Consider the following 9575-nt stretch of genomic DNA (forward strand, 5'->3'; position numbering starts at 1 on the left):
AGGCTTTGTTGTGTAGTGTGGGGAGGACCCAGACCATTCTGAGGTGTGATAACTTATAGGGCTTACTAAGGACCCTGTCCATATTTAACATTGACTACAAGTCAAAAAATGAATCAGCAGCTAGATTGTGGGATACAAAGATATGGAGAAATACACCGATGAGCCATAACATTATGACCACTGACAGGTGAAGTGAATAACACTGATACACCGATCAGCCATAACATTATGACCACTGACAGGTGAAGTGAATAACACTGATACACCGATCAGCCATAACATTATGACCACTGACAGGTGAAGTGAATAACACTGATACACCGATCAGCCATAACATTATGACCACTGACAGGTGAGGTGAATAACACTGATACACCAATCAGCCATAACATTATGACCACTGACAGGTGAGGTGAATAACACTGATACACCAATCAGCCATAACATTATGACCACTGACAGGTGAAGTGAATAACACTGATACACCGATTCGCCATAACATTATGATCACTGACAGGTGAAGTGAATAACACTGATACATCGATCAGCCATAACATTATGACCTCTGACAGGTGAAGTGAATAACACTGATAAACCGATTCGCCATAACATTATGATCACTGACAGGTGAAGTGAATAACACTGATCATCTCGACGGGTCAAAGCTGTTTTGGTGGTAAAAGGGGGACCTACACAATATTAGGCAGGTGGTCATAGTGTTATAGCTGATCGGTTTATATATAAAACTTGAGCGTTTTTATATATTCAGCAGAGTAGTTCACTTTGATTACTGTGACACAAGAACGTTGTGTGAGAGACAAACATCACGTGGTGTGAGAGCCTTCCCATATACCTAGCCTCTGTGAACATTATCATGGCTCATTGTGCAGAGAAGACAGCCCTGCTCCATTGGACTCCCTAGTATGAAAAAAAAGTGTTCATCATAAGGTATATGTGTTTTCAATGGACCATAGGAAAAATAAAACTAGTAAATGTTATAAGTTAAATGAGGAATACGTTGGTTATGGACGTTAAACACATTTGTTGGGGCCAAAAATATCAATAACACCTCGGGTAAATTTGACCCCGTAACATAATGAGTGTAACCAAAATGTTAACATAACACAAGACTTAAATAGAGAATGCGATGCATGACATGACGAGTCACACTGAGAAGCATAAACAGAGAGCGAGAGAGAAAGAGAGAGAGAGAAAGAGAGAGAGATAAATAAATGGAGAGTTGGTTTAGAATAGGGTGACCATATGTCCCGGTTAGCCAGGGAATTTCCCGGTTTTAGGCTGGGTGTCCCGGGTCGCGACAAATATCTGTAAAACAATACAGTGTCCCAGTTTTCACCAAAATAAAAATAATAATAGGCTAATAATAGTACTGTAGTGTTTCCACATATGAGTCAGAGCCAAACAAACAACTGCATATAACTGCGTAGCAAAGCAACAATTCTCATCAAAGCTAAAAGCACCCCCCTGCTCCACCAATCACAAGCATACATGATGACCAACATGCGTGTATAAGCTCATACATGTGCGCGTGCATTAACGTGCGGTTACACGAGGGTCCCCGTTTGGGGGTTTGAAATTGTGGTCACCCTGGGTTAGGAAAGAGAGATAAACTGAATTGCTACTTCCTGCCGCTCACACTACATGATGTGATGCTTTCTTCACTGGTCCCTCCCCCTCTACCTCAGACACCAATCATATTCTCCTTATATGGTGATTAGCTGCTGCTTAGAATAGGGGTCCGTGATAAGTGTGAAAAGAAAACAGGAAATACCAAGAGGCGGAAAACATCATAAGCTTGTCCAATTTTATTTAAGTCTTTATGTCTTTTTCAGTGATCAGCATGATACAATGCAGTAGTCCAATGCTGTGGAAAACTAGACCAAATCACAAATACACACACAGGTAAATGTGAGCTTAGATTAAATGTGGTAATGTGGTCATTCTCTGTGACTGTTGACATAAAGAACCTAAACTTTGTTAAATGGTTTATGCAAGAGAAAATGCCTTTCTCTGGTTTGTATTGACATATTTTCAGTATCTAATGGAGGGTCATGGGTCCGATGTTCTTTATCCAGATTAAATTAATGATAAACAAATTAGAGATCGATGCAGATTGTGGGTGGTTTTGATGCACTGAGTGTTGTGATGAGAACTGAAGGCTGGTCTTCCTGTAGAACAGGTTGCTCATCTAATGTAGTAAGACAGAGTAGCGTGACTTTTACCACAGTGGAAAGTTACTGTTGGTCCTCGTCTTAGTCTCACATCCCCGCCTTGTCAAATGCCCCTCAAATGACTATCATTTACCCTTACTTTGATGAGGGGCAAAAACGTTAACATCCATACTCAACCCTGGCAAGTGGACTGAAAATATGCCAAAATGTAATGAGATACACAGAGAAAAATGGAGGGAGAATGAAAAGAGATAGATGTCATGAGGGCCATTTCAACCCCCACTGTTAGTTTATGAGAAGCGCAGTGATGTTCACCTCCTCAGGTCTCACTCAACACTGAGGGATTTCCTTCCTGCTTTTCAAACTACAGGAAGTGATGTGCTCCTCCTCCTCTAACTCAGACAATCAATAAATCAATCAAATTTAATTTTTAAACCCTTTTGCAACAGCAGTTGTCACAAAGTGCTTTTACAGAAACACCCGGCCTTATACCCCAAGGAGCAAACAACAGTAGTGTTCAATTTCAGTGGCTAGGAACAACTCTCTAAGAAGGCTGAACTTTAGGAAGAAACCTAGAGAGGACCCAGGCTCAGAGCCTCTTCTCACTGTGCCGGGTGAGATATTAAGAGTCCAATTGGAATAATTAATAAATGCATGTGGGCTAAATCCAGAGTCCATTTAAATGTAGACAAGGTCAGAAGTATGACCAGGACAGGGACAGCAACGGGCCCCCCAAACCAGGTACTCCGCAGGTGTGGATCAGGGCCTCATGTCCTCCTAAAGTTTAAAACGGGAGGAGACTAGGAAAATTCGGACAATGCGTTCCTCATATCAACAACGATTTATAGTGGAGAAGGAGAACTTAGTGAGGAAGGAGAACTGACCCAATCCCCCAGCACAATAGTATAGCAGCGTAAGACCTTGGGACTGAGACAGCGACACTGTGGCCCTACCCGGGGGAGGCCCTGGACAGGGCCCAACAGGCAGGAAATCAATCCACCCACATTGCCAGGCATCAACCAAAGGGACACCCACCAACCGCAACCACCCTGAATGAGGGCAGAGTATTGCCAGCAGAGTACAGCCCAATTGCACAAGTGCGCAACAGAGAGACAACAAAAAGCCAATGACTCTTCCCACAAAAGGCATTGGAGGGAGGGCATCCCAGTGGCGCACCCTGGAGAGGATGGGGAGTCCGATTTTGAGATGCGAGGTGATACATTCATTTTTATTTGTGACCGAGGTGGAGGAAGGCTTTATCTTAATAAGGATGTTTTTGTTAGCACTACCTTGTTTAACTTATCTCAGCCTGGAACGAGTCACAGTGGCAATAGGTAAAGCTGTACTAACTACTTTGGCTATGCTATCGACATAATCCACTATGCTAGCAGGCTGGCTAACAGCCTGCGGCCTGACCTGCACACCAATCCTATTCTCTTTACAAGGTTACTTGCTGCTCCTCACAATGGGGGCTAAGATCAGTGCATAACAAGAGAAGAAATACCAAGGGGAGAAAAATATCACATCTAAGTCCATTTTTATTAAAATATTGCAAGTGTTTTGTCTTTTCAAATATGCAGTAGAAAATGATACAAATAAATATGTACCAATTTCCCCCTCTTCCACCCAACCACCTTGTCTTACTCCTTCCATACACTACATGGGTGTTCAGCTCCATCTCCCTCCTCTGGATCTTTTTCGAGGTGAAATTCAGGGTGACAAAATGAAGTGGACCAGGATCTAGGTCCTGTAGATTTGGAAACTATTACATTCTATTCAAATGTACAGTTTTTGATTTGCTTGTATCATCATCTTCATCTCTTATCATAAGACTTCATTTAGCAACAGAACTATGGAAACAATACCTGATTTACTACTGATGTGGTGAATGTTTAGATCATAACATGCTGTTGTGCTTTATTGTCGTTTAATGTTACTGAATTACTTTCCTGTTGTGTTTTGCCTCGCTGTTCTCATGCAAATCATTTTGTTATCTTGAGAGCTAAATCGAGGTAGTAAGCTGTAGTATGCATTCCAAAACTACCCAGTTGAGCAAACAGTGTGATCAGAACCAGAATGACACTGGATGTTTTTTGATGACATACATCAACATCCACTGTCCCGGGTCCACTGGGAAGTATTGTGATGAAGCAGGGCCTTAATCACATATTGGGGAGGTAAGCAGGTTATGATGTGGCGTATGGCTCCATGTAGTACATAGACACAATGCACAGAGGCTGTGAATCACTGACTTGTTTGAACCAGCCTACATTTCCTGAAATGGTAAGGATATTGTTGTACAACAGGATGATTACTGCGGCTGACAGGCTTCTAATTTAATAACTAAATCTGTTTGTACACTGCCCTTTCTCTTAGGGAATATGGGAAGACTTGTCTGTTCTATACATTCCAGATGTCCTAATAGGGATCTGGAAATATTGCTGCATGTTATTATTATTTTACTCAGGAGTGGTTCCGTCTACGGCCCAAACCATCAGGGCCGAGTTGATCTAGTGCTGCACAAATGGTTGTCCATCTCTGCTCTGCCCGCTGTGCTCCTGGGAACTGTTAATGCTTTAGATCCTCCAGATCTATGCCTTGACACCGTTCAATCTTGGAGGCAGTACCGTGCAAATGCCATCCGAGGGGCTTGTGCTGAACCTGAAAAAGTGGCCAGAGTTTTTCGGCTAACATGGACGGACGATGTGTCAGAGTGAGTGGAAGAGTGTGAGAAAACGTACGACGCATGTCCATCAGAGTGAGTGACGCATGTCTCCAAGGCAGATGGGCACATGTCAACTGGAAAGGGCTCTAGATAGCAAAGAGGCATGTGCTCTGCATAGGTTGAGCCTTACTTGTGCACATGCCTGCTTGGAGGTTCATGGATAGTTTGTCAAAGCAAAAAAATAAAAGCCATGAAGTCAAACATTGTAAAGTGTTGGACCATAAATAGACATGCATGTGCCTTTCTAAATCATGTCCTATCAGTTTTCAAATTTTAAATAATGTGTTTTCAGTTTATGTGCTATAGTGCATTGTCTCATGACAGGTGCTGGTCATAAAATTTGAATATCATAAAAAAGTTGATTAATTTCAGTAATTCCATTCAAAACGGGAAACTTGTATAATGTATACACTCATTTCACACAGACTGATTTATTGCAAGTGTTTTTTCTTTGAATTTAGATGATTATAACTGACAACTAATGAAAACCCCATATTCAGTATCTCAGAAAATTTGAATATTGTGAATAGGTTCAATATTGAAGACACCTGGTGCCGCACTCTAATCAGCTAATTAACTCAAAACACCTGCAAAGGCCTTTAAATGGTCTCTCAGTCTAGTTCTGCAGGCTAAAACAATCATGGGGAAGACTGCTGACTTGACAGCTGTCCAAAAGACGACCATTGGCATCTTGCACAAGGAGGGCAAGACACAAAAGGTCATTGCTAAAGAGGCTGGCAGTTCACAGAGCTCTGTGTCTAAGCACATTAATAGAGAGGCGAAGGGAAGGAAAATATGTGGTAGAAAAAAGTATACAAGCAATAGGGATAACCGCACCCTGGAGAGGATTGTGAAACAAAACCCATTTAAAAATGTGGGGGAGATTCACAAAGAGTGGACTGCAGCTGGAGTCAGTGCTTCAAGAACCACCACACACAGACATATGCAAGACATGGGTTTCAGCTGTCGCATTCCTTGTGTCTAGCGTCTCGCCTGGGCTAAAGACAAAAAGGACTGGACTGCTGCTGAGTGGTCCAAAGTTATGCTCTCTGATGAAAGTACATTTTGCATTTCCTTTGGAAATCAAGGTCCCAGAGTCTGGAGGAAGAGAGGAGAGGCACAGATTCCACGTTGCTTGAAGTCCCGTGTAAAGTTTCCACATTCAGTGATGGTTTGGGGTGCCATGTCATCTGCTGGTGTTGGCCCACTGTGTTTTCTGAGGTCCAAGGTCAACGCAGCCATCTACCAGGAAGTTTTAGAGCACATGGAGATGCAAGTTTCATTTTCCAACAGGACTTGGCACCTGCACACAAAAGCTACCAGTACCTGGTTTAAGGACCATGGTATCCCTGTTCTTAATTGGCCAGCAAACTTGCCTAACCTTAACCCTACGGGGGTATTGTGAAGAGGAAGATGCGATACGCCAGACCCAACAATGCAGAAGAGCAGAAGGCCACTATCAGAGCAACCTGGGCTCTCATAACACCTGAGCAGTGCCACAGACTGATCGACTCCATGCCAATTCAGGCAAAAGGAGCCCCAACTAAGTATTGCGTGCTGTACATGCTCATACTTTTCATGTTCATACTTTTCAGTTGGCCAACATTTCAAAAAATCCTTTTTTTGTATTGGTCTTAAGTAATATTCTAATTTTCTGAGATACTAAATTTGGGATTTTCATTAGTTGTCAGTAATAATCCTCAAAATTAAAAGAAAAAGTCTGTGTGGAATGAATGTATACATTATACAAGTTTCACTTTTTGAATGGAATTACTGAAATAAATCAACTTTTTTATGATATTCAAATTTTATGACCAGCACCTGCATGTAATTAATTATTTATTCTGTAATACATCACTCACCCCTGTCCACATTTGTATTGTTGTATTGTTCTTGCAATAACATTTAATACAAAAATAGTTTTTTTTTCTGCTTTCTAAATATATCAACAATAACAACGCCCCCTTCCAATGAAATCCCCTTTGATCTCATAGTGATCTCAGAGTTGAAGCGTTCTCTGACAACCAGACAGAAGAATAGATAATCTCAAAGCATACCACACACATACCTCTACTGCTCTTTGGATTGAGTAAGTTAACTTACTTCTACCCATTACACAGGGTATAAGATTGGTTGTATCACAAGTCCTAGAATATGAAGATAAGGACAGAGTGTACTTCAGCCGAATGTTCAGTCCAGCACTTGTTAATTTCTGAAATGTTGTATAAAATCAACTGTTATATTTGTGAATCTGACTTTGTTCTCTGTGTTTTAGGTCCCTGTTTTGGTGTTCCAGTCTCAGACTATGGTGGTACTTAAGGGGGAGTCCATCACCTTGCTGTGCTCAGTTGTGGTACATGTAGCCTGGTTTAATCAAGTCAACAGATCAGAGCCTGTGTGTATCTCGGTTATGTAAGGCTTCAATTCATCAGTTGATTGTGACTTAAAAAATAGAAACTTTTAAATGTACAGCAACATCACCACCATCTTGCTTAACATCACATAAGTGGAAATAGCTGACAGCGGCCTGTTTTTCTGTGGATTCTAAACAAATACTAAGCACATGGCATTTTTCAATGAAACAACAATTTCATATGATAATGGTAAGAGAATTTTCCATATATTGAGGCAACATATATTTTGCTCACAAAGCTTTTGTTGAATTAAATCAGGAATTAATTTAACTATAATCGATGTGTTAACCAAACAATTTATTTTGAGTGCAAGCTGTAACTGTGGTTTCAAACGGTTTCAAAAAACTGAAACAAACAAATGCTGACCTTGGCTTTTCTTAGTCTCAGAAATTATAATTGCATTACTGATCTTTAAGTTCCAGGGTCCAACATAAGTAAGGAAATAGAAGAGTCTGTTAAAAATTGTGAGTTTCTTATTTCATTCAATGAAGATGACATCATATATAAATACAAAGTAATGTCATAATATTTCATTTGATAGGACAGCGTAATGCAACTAACAGTCTTGGAGTGGGTGGTGGATCTATGGACTTGTTGCCAATGGTTGTGAGCCTGTGTGGTGTGACTGCTGTACTCCTGATAGTCATTATCATTCTGGTCCTCAAGATCCGACGAGACACAAAAACAGGTAGAAGCATTTAAAACCAGACCCAATTAGATAGTCTATAAAAAATGTGGGTTTCAGAAGTTGCTTCAACAGAAAGCTGGTTTCCTTATGGGGTGCAGGACCAGGAAGAGGTTTGACTAGGCTGGTCAGGAGTTGCCCTCTGTTAGGGGTGGGATGACAAAGAGGCCAGAGGTTGTAGAGTCAAGAGATATCGGTGGGGATGTAGGGTTTAAATAGCCAGAAGGTAGGAGGTAGCAGTTTCCATTGCTACTCCGTAGGCAAGCTCCATAATTAAGTAAGATGTACCTAATTTATGTTCCAATAGAGAGGAAACACACTTAGGGGCATGGCAAAAAATAACAATAATGATACATGTTTGAATTTGAGCCATTTGTGTACTGATCCAAATAATTATATTCCTATTTAGATAATGAGACTCAACTGCAGAGCCAAAATAACCAGGTAATAGAAACTGACACAATTAACAGATCGTGGACACTTCAGATAACAATACTTTGATAGCCTTATTAAATTAGTTTTTGTGATGCTATTTCTACACTACAGGATGTGGATGAGGACACAGATCTTAACTATGCAGCACTGAATTTTAGTCAGAAGACGCCAAGAAATCAGCTGAACATGATGGAGAAGGATTTGGATTCCACTAGATAATGTAAAATGTTTTTATGTTGACATTGATTGTTGTTGTTTTTGGTCACAAATCAATGTAACATTGATTGTTGATGTTGCTGGGCTCTGTCCTCCTATTTTATTACTCATCAAACAAATAAGGGGCACTCTTGGAACTTCTAAGACATATTGGTCACATTTTCTTCATATATGACATATATGGCCTGCTGAGGTGACCATCAGTATGTTATTACCTTCTGAATTCAAATAAGAAATTAAACAACGATGCCAAGAACATTTTTGTAAATGACATTACATATGATTTTGAATGCAAAATGCAAAAAACTTTTGGAACAAATTTAAAGTACATGCAATAAAAAGACACGGTTTGTATGTTTGTCTCTCACTCTGTGTGTAAACCACACATCTTCAAACCAATCAAGTCTCACATCTCCTTTCATCCTCATCTTCATTCTATAAATACCAGACCTAAACCAACACCAGATTACCACAGGCTTCTTAGAGTAGAACTGTGCACAATGTGGGAGGAGTCAGATGATTTCCCATAGTTTTGTACTGTTGTTGTCTTAACCGACAGGTTTATAATTTCTTTAAATGCGTAATGTGCAGTGATGTACGTCTAGGACTCGATGGTCTTCTAGGACGTGTCCACCACTATCTGCTGTTAATAACCACACTGTACTGATGACTAATCATAGGACTGTGTTTGAATCCACATGAACAGTTAAGTGCAAAAGTACTTCAATAGTGCATTGATGTGTTTTCATGAAAGGGGAATTAACATATTTCCCCAACTGCTCTTTTAAGTGTGCAGACTACGGTTGTATGGTGCAGCTGTCTACGTTTGCCCTCATCTGATACATCATTTCAGCTTGGTGTTGAGAAGAGTACCTGAGAAAACACACGTCACACAACGAGGTGTGTTT

General features: G+C 40.6%; 1 long non-coding RNA gene across 1 annotated transcript; it reads left to right on the top strand.

The window, feature by feature from the left end:
- The first annotated feature begins 6885 nt into the window (after window positions 1–6885).
- LOC109615046 lies at window positions 6886–9065 on the top strand. The gene is made up of 5 exons (XR_002196069.2): window positions 6886–7006; window positions 7193–7520; window positions 7873–8019; window positions 8426–8460; window positions 8563–9065. It is a non-coding gene; the product is annotated as an uncharacterized LOC109615046 (long non-coding RNA).
- Window positions 9066–9575: the final 510 nt, after the last annotated feature.

The sequence above is a fragment of the Esox lucius genome, chromosome 24 (genome assembly GCF_011004845.1).
Source record: "Esox lucius isolate fEsoLuc1 chromosome 24, fEsoLuc1.pri, whole genome shotgun sequence".
Lineage (NCBI taxonomy): Eukaryota > Metazoa > Chordata > Actinopteri > Esociformes > Esocidae > Esox > Esox lucius.